The sequence below is a fragment of the Coenobita brevimanus genome, chromosome 94 (assembly GCF_032717465.1).
Source record: "Coenobita brevimanus isolate Jiangsu-jjx chromosome 94, ASM3271746v2, whole genome shotgun sequence".
Lineage (NCBI taxonomy): Eukaryota > Metazoa > Arthropoda > Malacostraca > Decapoda > Coenobitidae > Coenobita > Coenobita brevimanus.
In genome coordinates this window covers 35,493,239-35,508,518 of record NC_137047.1, presented here as the reverse complement: position 1 = coordinate 35,508,518, position 15,280 = coordinate 35,493,239, and the positions used below count along the sequence as shown (strand labels likewise).

The window sequence follows — 15,280 nt, the reverse complement described above, 5'->3', positions numbered from 1 at the left end:
ACCCTTTCCTCCTCTACATTTAACAATCTTTCAAAATACTCTGCCCATCTCTTCCTTACTGCATCCATCTCAATTAACATCCTTCCATCCTCTGCTTTTACTCGTTCTTCTTTCCCAGACTCTCCCTTTCGCACCCTTTTCACCTCCTTCCAAACCATTTTCTTATTCTGTTGAAAATTCTCTGTCAGCCGCCTACCCCACCTCTCATCTGCTGCCACTTTAGCATCACGCACAGCCCTTCTCGCTCTATTCCTCTTTTCCTTATACCTTTCATATTACATCTCATCCTTCCTCTGCAGCCACACTTCATATGCACGTCTCTTCTCAGCCACAGCCATACTTACTTCCTCGCACCACCATTCACTTCCTTTTCTTACACCACCACCCACACGTCTCACACCACACACCTCTTCTGCATGCCCCACCACAGCACTCTTAAACAACTGCCATTCCTCCTCCACGCTGCCATTTTCCCGATCTTTCACTGCGTTCCACTCATCTTTCAATTTCTCTTGATACTCTATCTTTTTCTCTCTTTTAACCAACTCACTCACTTTCAAAACCTCCCTGCCACACCTAACCCTCCTAGCTCTCACCCATCTCTTACCTACTCTTAACTTTCCCTCCACCAGGTAGTGGTCAGACATACCTCCACCCCCCCCCTCTCAGAACTCTCACATCCAACAATCTTCCTATTACATTCCTGGACACAACCACATAGTCCATCAAGGCTCTATCAACAACCCTTCCACCCTCCTGTCTCACCCATGTATACTTATAAATATCTTTCTTCTCAAACAGCGTATTCCCAATCACCATCTCTCGCTCAACACACATCGCTATCATTCGTTCCCCATTTTCATTTCTTCCAGGCACACCATGCATACCAACTACGCCTTCAACTGCTACATTTCCCACTCTAGCATTCAGATCTCCCATCATTACCACATTCACATTCGCTCCAAAACTCTGCAGACACTCATCAACATCATTCCAGAAAGACTCCCTCTCTTGTTCATCCCTTTCACTACCAGGCCCATATGCACTCACAAACACCCACAACTCACGTTCAAATTTCGCTTTCACCCACATCAGTCTCGATATATATATATATATATATATATATATATATATATATATCGGCCATACCACGTTGAGTACACCACTTCCCGTCCGATCAGCGAAGTTAAGCAACGTTGGGTCTGGTTAGTACTTGGATGGGTGACCGCCTGGGAACACCAGATGCTGTTGGCATCCCTACGTCAAGTGGGGTTGGTGGAGGATTAGTGCCCCTCCCTGTAAAACAATTAACTCTAAGCCCTTGGCCACCCCGTTTGGGATACATGGCGTCTGGCAATGAATGAATGAAATATATATATATATATATATATACATATATATATATGTATATATATATTTATATATATATATCTATATATATATATATATATATATATATATATATATATATATATAGATCGAGACTGATGTGGGTGAAAGCGAAATTTGAACGTGAGTTGTGGGTGTTTGTGAGTGCATATATATATATATATATATATATATATATATATATATATACATATATATATATATATATATATATATATATATATATATATATATATATATATATATATATATAATCATTTTTATTTTTATTTTTTGTATTTATATTTTTATTTTTTCTTGGTTTTATGTTTTTTAGGCCTTATATTACTTATAAAGAAAAACCTAATCTAAAGACCCTAAAACTAATCACCTAACGGACAAATCACTAACCTATACTAAATCCTACAGAGACAAATAGCTAGACTTACACTAATGGTAAAAATACCTCGACCAACAGAACACCATCGACTGCAGATATGTAATGCCTTTCTATATTACATACCTGCATTCATCACCTGGCGACTGTTAGTCAAGGCACAACCTATTATAGGGGACATCAATATATGAAAGAGAACCAGACTAGTCAGGAACATTTTTCATATAAGTCAGCTGTCGGCCCTAATTAGGACAACTTAAACAACATGGTATAATGTATTTACATAATACGTACAATAAGTGAAGGACCTCGCCCAACAGACCACCATCGACTACAAATGCCCAATACCTTTCTATATTGCACACTTGCGCTCATCAGCTGGTGACTGTCATGCGAGGAACCGGGTTTAATGTAGGGGACATCTATATTAGAAACAGGTATGATGTAGGCAGGAACTATTTCAAATATGTCAACTATCGACCCTAATTAATAGTACAATATTTACATATTTACAATAGGTAAAAATCAAAACCATATTGTAAAAAAGTCACACCACTCTGATCAGTCCGGTCTCTCTCAAGAAAGCCATCAATTTATCAGTCATAACAATATCCCCATCACCCAGGATGGTGGAAGGGGTGAAGGGGACGTCTGCTGCACCCCGGTATTTTATAAGTGAAGCGCGTTCAAGAATTAATCGCCGACAACGCAGGATGATATGACTGATAGATAACACTGCATCACAGATGTCACAGTGCGGTGGGAAGTGTCTTTTCATATTCGGTTTCATATGAGTTAAAACGGTGGCATTAAGTCGTAATCGTACCACGACTTTTTCCTCAAGGCCACTGGGATGGTTGACAGTATCCCAGTCGCCCAGGTACGGCTTACAAGTTGGAATATTAAGTCTGGTCTACTGACCTTGCCACAGAAGATTTATTGATTTCTTTCCGAGAGAGAGACACGACCGTAGATCACAAGGAACGCCCCAAGTCTCCTCGAGCTCTACAGCCGACTTTGCTAGTAAGTCAGCCTGCTCGTTGTTGTAAATACGACAATGGTGGGACCCCAAGTGACTCACGATGATGTTACAAAACAAGTGGTGGACCTCTACCTCCGGCGCCTTGGTCTTTGGTGCTGGGAGCCATGACACATCAACAATGAAACCAGGTGGCTCCCAAGGCACTACATTTTTAATCACCAACTTCTCACAGTCACAGAGGTCCACACCAAGCTCCTGAGTCAGTAAGTGGAGGCGAACGGCACGTGCCCGACACCCCCCCCTGCAGAAGATGATGGTATTGACGCAGGGGGGTACAAACCACATTGCCGATAATACTTTTTCTAGTTGTCCTTATGCCGTAGGACAGTGCCAGATGTTCGCAGCGAATACGGAGGGGAGGCACATTCGCCTCCACTTCCATACGAGCTACACAGGTACACTGGATGGCTCCAAGACACATTCACAAACATTTATTCTGCAACACATCCAATTCTTTCAGCATGGCAACGGATGCTGAGCCATACACCTGTGCGCCATAGTCTAGCTTCAATCGAATAAGGGACTTATACACCATTAGTAAAGATTTTCTGTCGGCACCCCATGTAGTACCTGCTAGGTACTTGAGGACATTTAATGGTTTATCGCAACAAACAAGCAAATTATTAACATGAATTTTGAAGTTCAAATGGCGATCAAAATGTATTCCCAAAAACTTTACCGAATTTTGAATAGGTACCGCCTGATTGTCCAAAGTTAAGCACAAATTAGGTACGTTACGAGTAGTGAAGACTACAGCAGCACATTTAGGGATGGAAAACTTAAATCCCCACTGCAAGGGCCATTGGTGGACGGAATCAAGGGCTGCTTGAATCCGCCCAACCGAAAACTGTGCATCATGGGAAAAGTGCCGTATTGCACAATCGTCAGCATAGAGTGAGTATTTAAGATTCCTCGGGATGGGAGCTGATGACAGATTATCATTGATCATAATACTAAATAAAGTGGGACTAAGCACACTTCCCTGCGACACCCCGTCTTCCTGGATAAATATATCCGATGTTACGTTACAGGGCAATTTGACAGAGAGTCCTGTCCCTTGAGAAATTTGAAATAAAAATAGGCAAATTTCCTCTTAAACCATAAGCATAGGGGTTCATTAGTATACCATGTCACCATGTCATGTCGTAGGCTTTATGGATGTCCAAGAACACCCCTATCATGAATTCTTTATTGGCAAATGCCTTTGCAATACAATGCTCCAAATTCATTAAATGAACTAGTGAACTTCTGTATTTACGGAAGCCACATTGTTGATCATTTAACAAATTCTTCAACTCTAAAACAAAAAGAAGCCTATTATTAACCATACGTTCCATGACCTTACATAGACAAGAAGTCAACACAATAGGACGAAATGAAGTGGGATTCATAAGACGACCAGCCTCTTTGGGTATTGGTATGATGTGCGCAAAGTGCCCTGAGTTTGGGAACGTTCAAGATGCCCAACTCTCATTGTACAATGCTAACATTTTAATCAGGTTGTCCTGATTAAGATGCTGGATCATACCATACGTGATGGTGTCTGGTCCAGGGCTGGTGTCTTTACAGGATTTAAGGGCAAGGAGTAGTTCATCTAGCAGAAACTCTTGGTTGTACGGGGAGTCTAAGTCTTCTGTGGCAAAGTCTATTATCTGTAGCTTAGCCATGCGTTTATGGTGTTGAAAACGCGGATCATAATTGGCTGAGCTACTTACATGAGAAAAACTCCTGGCGAGGATGTTAGGAACGTCCACGGGAGCGTCATAGATGGTGTTGTTCACCTGCAGGGTGATAACAGGGATGTTTGGGCGTTTGTTATTTAATATTTTAATAGTGGACCAGGCTTTAGTGAGTGGAGTTGATCGATTCACCGTGGACACAAAGGACTGCCAGGAGTCACGTTTCGCCCTTCTTATAATTCTCCTTGCCTCAACCCGAGCCTGTTTGTAAGCAATAAAATTCTCCTCAGTAGGCTGACTATCAAAAATCCTGTATATCCTATTGCGTTTCCTTAATGTTTATTAGCAATCTGGCCTCCACCAATGTGCTCTATGTTTCACATGAACTGTAGAAGTCTTGGGAATAGCAGCCTCAGCCACGTGTAATATGGATGTGGTTAATTTTTCAACCTTAACGTCTATGGTCTCCCCAGATATATCTAAATTGGCGATCCTTGAGAAGGATCCCCAATCTGCTTTCTTACAGTTAAATTTTGGGGGTGAAGGGTCTGAAACAGTGTTGCGTGTATAAGAAAAACAGATGGGTAAATGATTGCTTCCCAAGGATCGTCATAAGGGTCCCATGAGAAATCTTGATGTATACAAGGGGAGGCCAGAGATAAGTCAATGGCTGAAAAGTTACCAGTACGATCATCTACACTAGTCGCTCTACCATCGTTCAGAAGACAGAGGTTGGACTATAGTATCCCTTTCGCGCACGATAAGTTTCAATAAGTTTTCTGATCCCGGAATTTCGACTACGAAGCCGCCCGGCCGGTGAGCGCGCGCGCGGCAAATTTGAGCAAATTTGAGCGAATGAAACACATTCTTGCCTTATTTTCGCCCCCCCAAAATCAATGTATTCCCATGAAACCTATGTCCAGGTATGCATGGATGTTTGTTCTATCTGATAAACATGACCAAAACACAGGAAAACAACAGCACAGAAAGTTATGAGCCCTGGAAGGCATGTCGAGTAAACATTTTTGACTTCCCAACATCACCGTTTGAATGTTTTCCATCCTACAGGAAAATGATCTAATATTTTTTCATAGAGAATTTCATCAGCTTTCTAACGAAACCAATCTGGTTTAGATACGATGTATACTTTTCGAGAAAATGGTCAAAAACTGAGAGCCATTTTCGAAAAATTTTCACTGACCTCTGAGAGCTAAGTTTTCCCAGGGACCTAACGTTTTTATTACATAGTAATATGCCCCCATTATCCAGCTTTCCCACTGTGACGGGAAAACCCCATACGCCTCATAGTTCTCGAGTAAATCGAAAAAAGTACAAGGCACTCCGTGCGTGATTGACTTTCGTGATGCGCGCATGGCGTACGCAATGTTCCCGTCTACGTAACCACGAATTCTTATGAGAAATATTACATTTTTATGTATTGTACATATATAGAATTTCCTGCTCTTCATCATGGTTCAAACGTGAAATCGATACGTCCAATAGTTTCCGAGTAATTGGCAGAGAAAATGAGAGTATTACTACGAGCCTTTCTCAATGGTAACAGCCGGGAAGAGACACTCATTTCCACCGTCTTTTATCGCACAAAACGTAACATAATGCTTACATTTTGGTATTGATCATACGTAGAATTTAGTGGTATAGATCATGGTTGTTACAGAAAATCGATAAGTCAAACAGTTTTCGAGTAATTGGCCGACAAAGTGAGGTTATTACTCCGAGCGCTTGTCACTGATAACAAATGCGAGGAAAAACATTTCCCTCGCCTTTTACCCCCAAAAAACGCTACCAAAGGCTTACATTCTGGTATTGATCTTACGTAGAATTTAGTGGTATTGATGATGGTTGTAACAGAAAATCGATAAGTCTAATAGTTTTCGAGTAATTGGCCGACAAAGTGAGGTTATTACTCCGAGCGAATGTCACTGATAAACGCGAGGGAAAAAAAAACATTTCCCTCGCCTTTTATCCCCCAAAACGCTACAAAAGGCTTACATTTTGGTATTGATCATACATAGAATTTAGTGATATTGATGATGGTTGTAACAGAAAATCGATAAGTCTAATAGTTTTCGAGTAACTGGCCGACAAAATGATGTTATTACTCCGAGCGCTTGTCATGTCACACAACAACCGCTAGGAACAAAAACATTTCTCTCGCCTTTTACCCCCCAAAACGCTACCAAAGGCTTACATTCTGGTATTGATCTTACGTAGAATTTAGTGGTCTTGATGATGGTTGTAACAGGAAATCGATAAGTCTAATAGTTTTTCGAGTAATTGGCCGACAAAATGATGTTATTACTCCGAGCGCTTGTCATGTCACACAACGACCGCTAGGAACAAAACATTTCTCTCGCCTTTTACCCCCCAAAACGCTACCAAAGGCTTACATTCTGGTATTGATCTTACGTAGAATTTAGTGGTATTGATGATGGTTGTAACAGGAAATCGATAAGTCTAATAGTTTTCGAGTAATTGGCCGACAAAGTGAGGTTACTCTTCCGATCGCTACCAACTTTTACACACACTGTTTCTTCCTCGTACACCGGCCTGAAGACTATGCTACTAACTTTCTTTTTCCCCTATCTGTACAGACTATTACATCTTCCATGGATGTTTTTCTATTGTTATAACCTACTACACATAAACATAACTCTTCTATAGTTACTGCTGTGGAGATTTACTTTCTTTCATATGTGTAATCTGTAGGAGAAAATGGATATTTGTCTGAAAGTGTGAGAGGTAATGGTAATAGATTATTACATATATCAACAAAATTTGCAGAACTCACTTCCTCCAGGGGTGTTGATCCAGTTAGACCAGGGATTTGAAGATAAGGAGTTATGTAGTGTGTGTGTGTGAGTCAGCTTCTCCCTGAGAGCATGAGGCAACGCTATTTTTAGCACACACCACACTCGTTCACGGAAACTCGCAGCTTGTTTGACGTATATTTCATACAATTCCATACGCATTTACACTATCAGAATCACAATAATTCCAGCCCTAAAAACACCGGTAATTCTCCCTCCCAACTTCAGGTTTGCCCCTTCACAACACTGTTTCATGCCACACATAACGCTTGCTGGCTCCATAATTTCACCAAGCCATCCACAGTATGTTTCACACAATATATATTTATGCCTTGGCTTCATTTATATACGTATTTCCACTCACGCCATACGGCCTACGGGGGGGGGTGGAGTGGTGCAACCCCGCTACACTGACCATGTGTCTGGCTCCAAGGCCCAACGATTGCTAACGGCCAGAATTGCTTTTCAATACATATATGAATGTTCCATCAACAATATCACATCACTATATGTTCACATACAATGTATTATCTCACTGATTCAATAGGGTCTTTGCCTTGGGCAAGAGGAGGAGAATTATGGACGATTTAAAGGGAACCACGAGCTGTCAAACATCACTGGCTGACTGCTCAACAAACACTGAGGTTGGAGGGAGCGGGCTGAGGCTGATAAGGCAAAGCAGTGTTGCCAATGACTTACCTCCAGTAGGCCTTGGCTACCCTAAGACGCGCCAAAAAATCACGCAAATCGGCCTATAAGTTTTTTTCTGACGAATATTTTTGGGCCTTGAAGGGGCCTTAAGGACGCGAGTCGCGTGACTGTGTCTGGCGGAGTGCAAGCCGACATCACGCGAATCGCGCGACTGTGCCTGAAAGGGGTATTATGTCGGCTACTTGCTCCCCACGACCATCGATCCTCAAGCGACCCCATTGATAGTGATGGGCATTTCAATCGCTCAACACCAACTTATTCTAAGGAAGATGTTCAAATAGTGAATTTAAAGCATCACCATCAATGAGGCCATGTGGAGGACAGTACAGAGAGCAAATAGACAAATACGTGTTATTAAATTTTACTCTGCACGTGACAGCTTCCAGAGTAGAATTTAGAATCATTTCCTTTTGTGGGTGTGATTTGTGTGTGTATATGGCGACTCCATAACCTTCATATCTTCTATATGAGTGGTAGTGTTTGAACTGTGGAAGATCAGGATGATCCTCCAGGCGCGTCTCCTGTAAACAAACAACGTCTGGCCTGTGTATGGAAAGCAAGATTGCTGTATTTTGTAATTTATTCCCAACATCTCTAGAATTCCACTGTAATATAGTTAATGCGGCAGTTTAAAATTTACGAGGGTGGCCAGTGCTCTTAGTTTTTTTTATGCCCCCCGCGACCAGGTGAGTGGATATCGGGGGACCTTACCCGGTGCTTGCAGGTGGAAACTTCCATACTTTCGTCAATGATAAGGCTCCTAGACTCCACCAAGGAAGAGTTACCTTTTCTTTCCCTCGCTGGACCAGGAGCAGGAAGGACATGAGGACGTGCCGGCTTGCTGAGGGTGGTCAAATTAATCTTATCAGACTTGTCAGACTTCTGTTTTTGGCGCACTAACTGCGAAGGAGCAGTAGCAGCCTGAGAGTATGAAGTAGCGACAGGGATGTCCATAAGAGAGTTTGAGTGTACAGGAGGCTTAGACTAAGATGTAGGGCGTGGGGCATGAGGAGCGAATGTAAGGACAGTCTGTGTCTCCATGGTGCACATCCCGGGACGGGACACAACCGCAGATGCATAGGAGACATTAAGCTTGGGAGTTGCATGCAACTCCATCACCTTCCTAGCATCGTAAAAGGATATGACCTCCATCGCTTTCACTGTGCACACCTATTTCTCCTCCTTCCACTTGGGACAGACCCTAGAGGAAGTGGAGGTAGCACCCTGACAGTGAAAGCAACATTCAGTCTCTGATGTAAAATGGTCAGCAGAATGTCCTACAGCCACACACTTGCCACATACAACGTTCGAGGCTCAACAAGTCATGATGTCCACAGATCTGACATTTTGCACAACGAAGGGGATTTGGGATGTATGGTCTGACATTGACAGTTTCGTATCCAACTTTCACATTAGCTGGAAGAGATACTTTTCCAAAAGTCAAGATAACGGTTGCGGTCTTTGTCCTCCTGCCTTCCGAAAATCTGGTAATAAACCGGGCTTCTATAACATCCTGCTGAGCAAGTTCCGGTACGATTTCTTCCTCCTCCATAACCACAAAATCCCTGCGGGTGATCACACCCCTGGAGGAATTCATGGAGTGAGGGATTGTGGTCTCAACAACATAACAATGGAACTTGTTCAGTTTAAGCAGATCCTTTACCTGGGCTGAATTCATAGTTTTAACCAGAAGGTCTCCACTCGCAAGTTTTTTCACTTGTTCCACCTCACCTGCACACCCATCAATCACCTTGATGATGAAGGGATTGAGGCTGGACAGGGGATTGGAACCAACCGCATGAATCTGTACAAACGAAGCATTTTTTACATTAATGTCAAGACGGGCACGTGTCTGGGGCCGTTCAGTCTGGGGGCAGTCCATCTGTGAGACAGTCGAGGGTCAGTCAGGGCTACCTCCCTCCCTGAAAGGGGGGGAGGCAGTAGGGGCGTCCGCCATAGTTACCAATCACCCCTCGTGTGGGAAGTGAGAAGAAGGAGAAAAACGAGCAAGGGACAAAGTATCTCGGGAAGACACACCTAGTCTGAGATTACCATCTGAAACCATTCTTGGGAGGATGCGCCTGTGTATATCTCGCCGCAGAGCGATCAGTGGGGGGTACACTCCAGAGGCGAGTAAGCAAAGGCAATCTCAATAAATAGATATAGACACCTACTATATCTCTAATTGGGCTGGGAGGAAAATGAGAACTAGCTATCCTAACTTTTATTGATGCTAACTCCAAAAAACTATTGCCGGTGGGGCAGCCCTACAAGCTAGAGAAGAGCTCAGCACACGTCTGCTTTCTTCACAACCATCCATAAAAGTCCTCCGAAAATGGCATGTCCCTAGTTCCTCATAGAATTGTAGGGGTGCCAACTATTAATTAATTACAATGCTAAATACAGTTAGATTATATCATGATATATACAGGGCGAATCTAACAAATTAATCTTACTTTTAATTAAACTAAAGCCAAACCAAATATACCCTTTACCTATGAAAATGCTAAATCCACATCTGCTTTTACATGAGGGTCTTTCCATATTCAGACACGTCATCCAACGTGCAGACGCAGTTTAGGTCAGTGGAAATTTCCATATAATTACATGTATTTACATTATAGTTGTCCACGAGGGTTAGATGCAGTAGCATTCAGTTTATTGATAATAAGAATTATTAAAGAGAACGTAATTTCTGGGTTGTAAAAACTGCTTGAAATGTATATAACGATCTCAGGTGTTCCTCTGCACTCTAACCAGAGACGATTATTATAAAAAATAGAGAGCACAACCGCTCAGCTGACCACATCAGTGAGAAGGAATGTAACATGTATACACTGCTTGCTAATATGAGAACAGTATTCACATATATAAATGAAGACATGCTGAGAAAGATAATAACATCATTCATCAGACCAACCATGGACTATTCATCAGTAGTCTGGAATCCTCATCTAAAAAAAAAAAAAAAAAAAAAGTTAACATTGAAAAAGTACAAAGGGCAGCTATAAGATGGGTACCAAGCTTAAGGGATCTAAGCTACGAAGAAAGACTAGAAAAATTGAATCTATCAACACTACAGAAGAGAAGAAAAAGAGATGACATGATTATACTATATAAATGCATCTCAGGGAGAGAAAACAGACATAAATGAATATATAACCTACAGGGAAGCATCAGGAAGAGGACACTGCAAAAAAACAACATAAAAAGAGAGGCGATAAAGACAAAAGGAAATTCAGTTTCCCAAATAGGGCAATTGATGAGTGGAATGCATTACCGAATGTAATTGTGTGTGCCAAACCTATTTATGAATTTAACAGGCCCGTAGCCAGGACTTGAAATTTGGGGGGACCATCTCCATCGTTGGGGGGGCTTTATGTTTTTATACTCTTCCTTTCACGAATATTTCTTCTAGAATATATTGTATGAACATGTAATGAACGGAATATATGCTGCATTATACTAGTGTAAGCACTAAAACCAGCTGAAACCAGTTTTTTGGTACCGAAATGAACATTCAGAAAACTGCATGTTAAAGTATTTTAATTATAAATATATATCCTAGCTTACAAGATATATTCCATAGCTTCATAGCTTTTTCAACTTTCATAAGTTTCATCTCATACCTTTTTCAAAGCTAATTATAACTCAGGCAGTATTGCAGTTTGCAAACTGGCACTGATATTGCTAACGAGGTTACGAGAAGACGTGCTTACCTAATCACTCGTCCCACTAAGTATTGTTTCGCACTGTCGGTTGAGAGACGCTCTACGCTGCACCCACTATCTAGTGTGCCAGGGCCCAGGCTGCCAAGTTGTTAGGCTTCACGGTGTTTTCGTAGGTATAGGTTTGAATTCGAAACGGTGTTGCTCGCCGTTTTCCTAGCGGCACATGCCTATTATAAACATGGAAACCGTTGCCGCGCTGATACGGTTCATTGAACAACGACCGGGTTCAGTTAATTTCCAGTCTAACGTCTATAACCTATACCAGCTTATTTTGCACATAATGAATTACATTATGACCATAATTATGATAACCGCCATTAAATATGTAGCTATATAAAATCAAATCATGTGTCATGAATAAGTAGTATATCTGGCTTGAATTATCGTAATTCTCCTGACTTGTGTGTAAGCAACAATACTCTTCTAAGTGAAAAACTTCTGGGGGGGGCTAATGCCTTTTTATTGGGGGGGGGGCTAAGCCCCTCCATAGCCCCCCGTGGCTACGGGCCTGGAATTTAAGGATATGTATGATAAAAACGGTATAATACACGGGACAGTATGAGCTTGACTCATTCCTGTAGAGATACAATTAGGTAAGAACAATTAGGTAAGAAAACACACACACACACTTAATTCAGACAAACTGTCCCAACACATTAAATATTGATAACCAGATCCACTATAATACCAGTGTAACATAAAAGATCTTAATAAATTGCGTCAGTGAGTGTTTGGTTGTAAGACCCAGTTTCTTATTCGATAATATTATTTCGGTAAAGTCACAGCAAATGAGAGAGAGAGAGAAAAAATTCCCCTGAAAGTTCCAGTGACACTTAATATATGAAAGTTCGGCTGCCAGTTTCGACCATCATCCAGAAGGCTGCCAGTAGTATGGAAAAGCTTATTTTTAGAAGATGTCTGTGAATTATAAGGGGAGCTGCCTGTGATGCAACCCACCCCCTCCAACGGTTGTTTAATTAGCGACTCCGTGTACAGCAAGTCTCCATTAATTGTCCAGCAATTGCTAAATAAATTTCCAAAAAATGTGGAGCGAGTGTCACAGTACCCACCACGTATCCAAGTGTTCAGTTGTCAATGTTTTCAAGCAGCTACGAACAAGCGTCCTACGAGAGTCCAATATTAGTGCTCAACTGTCCATTTATCCAGTAGGTGTCCAAGAAAATATCTGCCACGCCTGAATGTCTGCTAGGTGTCCAAGTGTCCTTCAAATATTGAAATGTCCTACAGGTCCAGTACATATCGCACAACTGTACAATTATTGCTTATGTCTCTAATATGTGTCAGAGTATCCTAAACGTGTACAACAATATTTCAATATTTTTCCCCGCTAGTGTCAAAGTGTCCAACAGCTGTTCTACAGGTGTCCCACATCCAGTATTTTGTACCCAGCTCACTGAGAATACTAGTGGCCAACAAGTGTGAAAATGTCCAGTATGTTTTAAGCAAATGTCCAAAATGTCCAGCCAATGGTGTTTTGTCCACAGATCAGTCACACTTCTCCCCGGCAATCTATTTGGCGGTACTCCTGGTCATCCCATCAGCATTCCTCGTCACTCGCCTTACCTACACAGTGAGTACACCCATAAGCCATAGCACAAGTGCAGGAGAGTACATAGGTCGTATTCTACTAGGATTACCCTTTCAGTGTGATCATGTCGACAATTATTGATACTTCCAGAATATTCTGCATAGCCTGGGAAAGACTTACCGAACTGGAGAGCGTAGGCTAGTTCAGAGGTTTCCAAATTTGAAACCACATCCCAATGGGGGAGTGAGCTGGATACAAGTAAGACGTTCCTATACAATATCTATCTATCTATCTATCTATATCTATCTATCTATCTATCTATCTATCTATATATATATATATATATATATATATATATATATATGTGTGTGTGTGTGTGTGTGTGTGTTCTTACCTACCTAATTGTTCTTACCTAATTGTATCTTTACAGGAATGAGTCAAGCTCGTACTGTCCCGTGTCTTAAACCATATTCATCGTACATATCCTTAAATTTGTGAATTGTTTTCGCACACACTATTTCATTCGGTAGTGCATTCCATTGATCAATTGCTCTGTTTGGGAAACTGAATTTCCTTACGTCTTTATCACCTCTCTTCTTATGCAGTTTTTGCAGTGTCCTCTTGCTGATGCTTCTCCATATGTTAAGTAATCATTTATGTCTATTTTCTCCTTCCCTGATATGCACTTATATAGCATTATCATGTCACCTCTTTTCCTTCTCTCCTGTAGTGTTGGTAGATTCAGTTTAATTAGTCTTTCTTCGTAGCTTAGGTCCCTTAAGCTTGGTATCCATCTTGTAGCGGCCCTTTGAACTTTTTCAATCTTGTCTATGTGTTTTTTGAGATGAGGACTCCAGACTACTGATGCACATTCCAGGGTTGGTCTAATGAATGATGTTATTTTCCTTCTTAGCATGTCTTCATTTATGTATGTGAATGCTATTCTCATATCTGCAAGCAGTGTATACATGTTCCGTACCTTCTCGCTGATGTGGTCAGCCGGAGATAGTCTGTTATTGATAATCACACCTAGGTCTTTCTCTCTTTCTGATGTGTATAGGGTTTTATTTCCTAACATATAATCCCAATCAGGTCTTTTTCCACTTTTAACAAACTTGATTACATGACACTTGTCCACATTGAATTCCATTTGCCATGTACTACTCCATTCATGAAGTTTATTTAATTCTTCTTGTAGCTCTTTACAAGAGTCTGTGTTAGTAATTCTCCTTTGTATTTTTGCATCATCTGCAAACATATTCAGATAGCTCTCATTTCCAGTGTTACTGTTTATATCATTTACATACACTAAAAACATGATTGGTGCCAGCACTGAACCCTGTGGTACTCCACTAGTCACTTCTTTCCATGATGAGTAGTTTCCTCTTAGTATTGTTCTCATTTCTCTTTTTATGAGAAAGTCTTGCATCCAACAAAACAGTTTGCCTCGAATTCCTCCTTGATGGTACAGTTTCCTTAAAAGTCTTTGGTGTGGTACTGTGTCAAAAGCTTTCTTGAAGTCTAAATAGATACTGTCCATCCATCCTTCCCTTTCCTGTATTGTGTTTGTTACTCTGTCATAGTAGCTCAACAGATTAGTAACACATGATTTTCCTTTTCTGACACCAAACTGTCTTTCTGTTATCATACTGTGTTCTTCTAGATGATTTACCCAAGCTTTTCTTATAAGCTTTTCTAATACCTTGCTTACAACACTGGTCAGTGATACTGGTCGGTAGTTGAGTGGATTTTATCTATTTCCTTTCTTGAATAAGGGGACAATACTTGCTTTTTTCCAAATATCAGGTAGTTTACCTTGACTGATGGATTTCTTGAAAATTAAAAATAATGGTTTACTTAACTCCTTTGCACATTCTCGTAGTACCCAACATGAAATTTCATCAGGACACTTGCTTTTCCTCTGTCTAATCTACTTAACTCCTCCTGTATTACTTTTTGTGATATTTGTATA

General features: G+C 41.1%; 1 non-coding gene across 1 annotated transcript; it reads left to right on the top strand.

Moving 5' to 3' along the window:
• Positions 1-1,135: 1,135 nt before the first annotated feature.
• On the top strand, positions 1,136-1,254 carry LOC145413072 (5S ribosomal RNA). The gene has a single exon (XR_013899681.1). It is a non-coding gene; the product is annotated as a 5S ribosomal RNA (ribosomal RNA).
• The last annotated feature ends 14,026 nt before the right edge of the window (positions 1,255-15,280 follow it).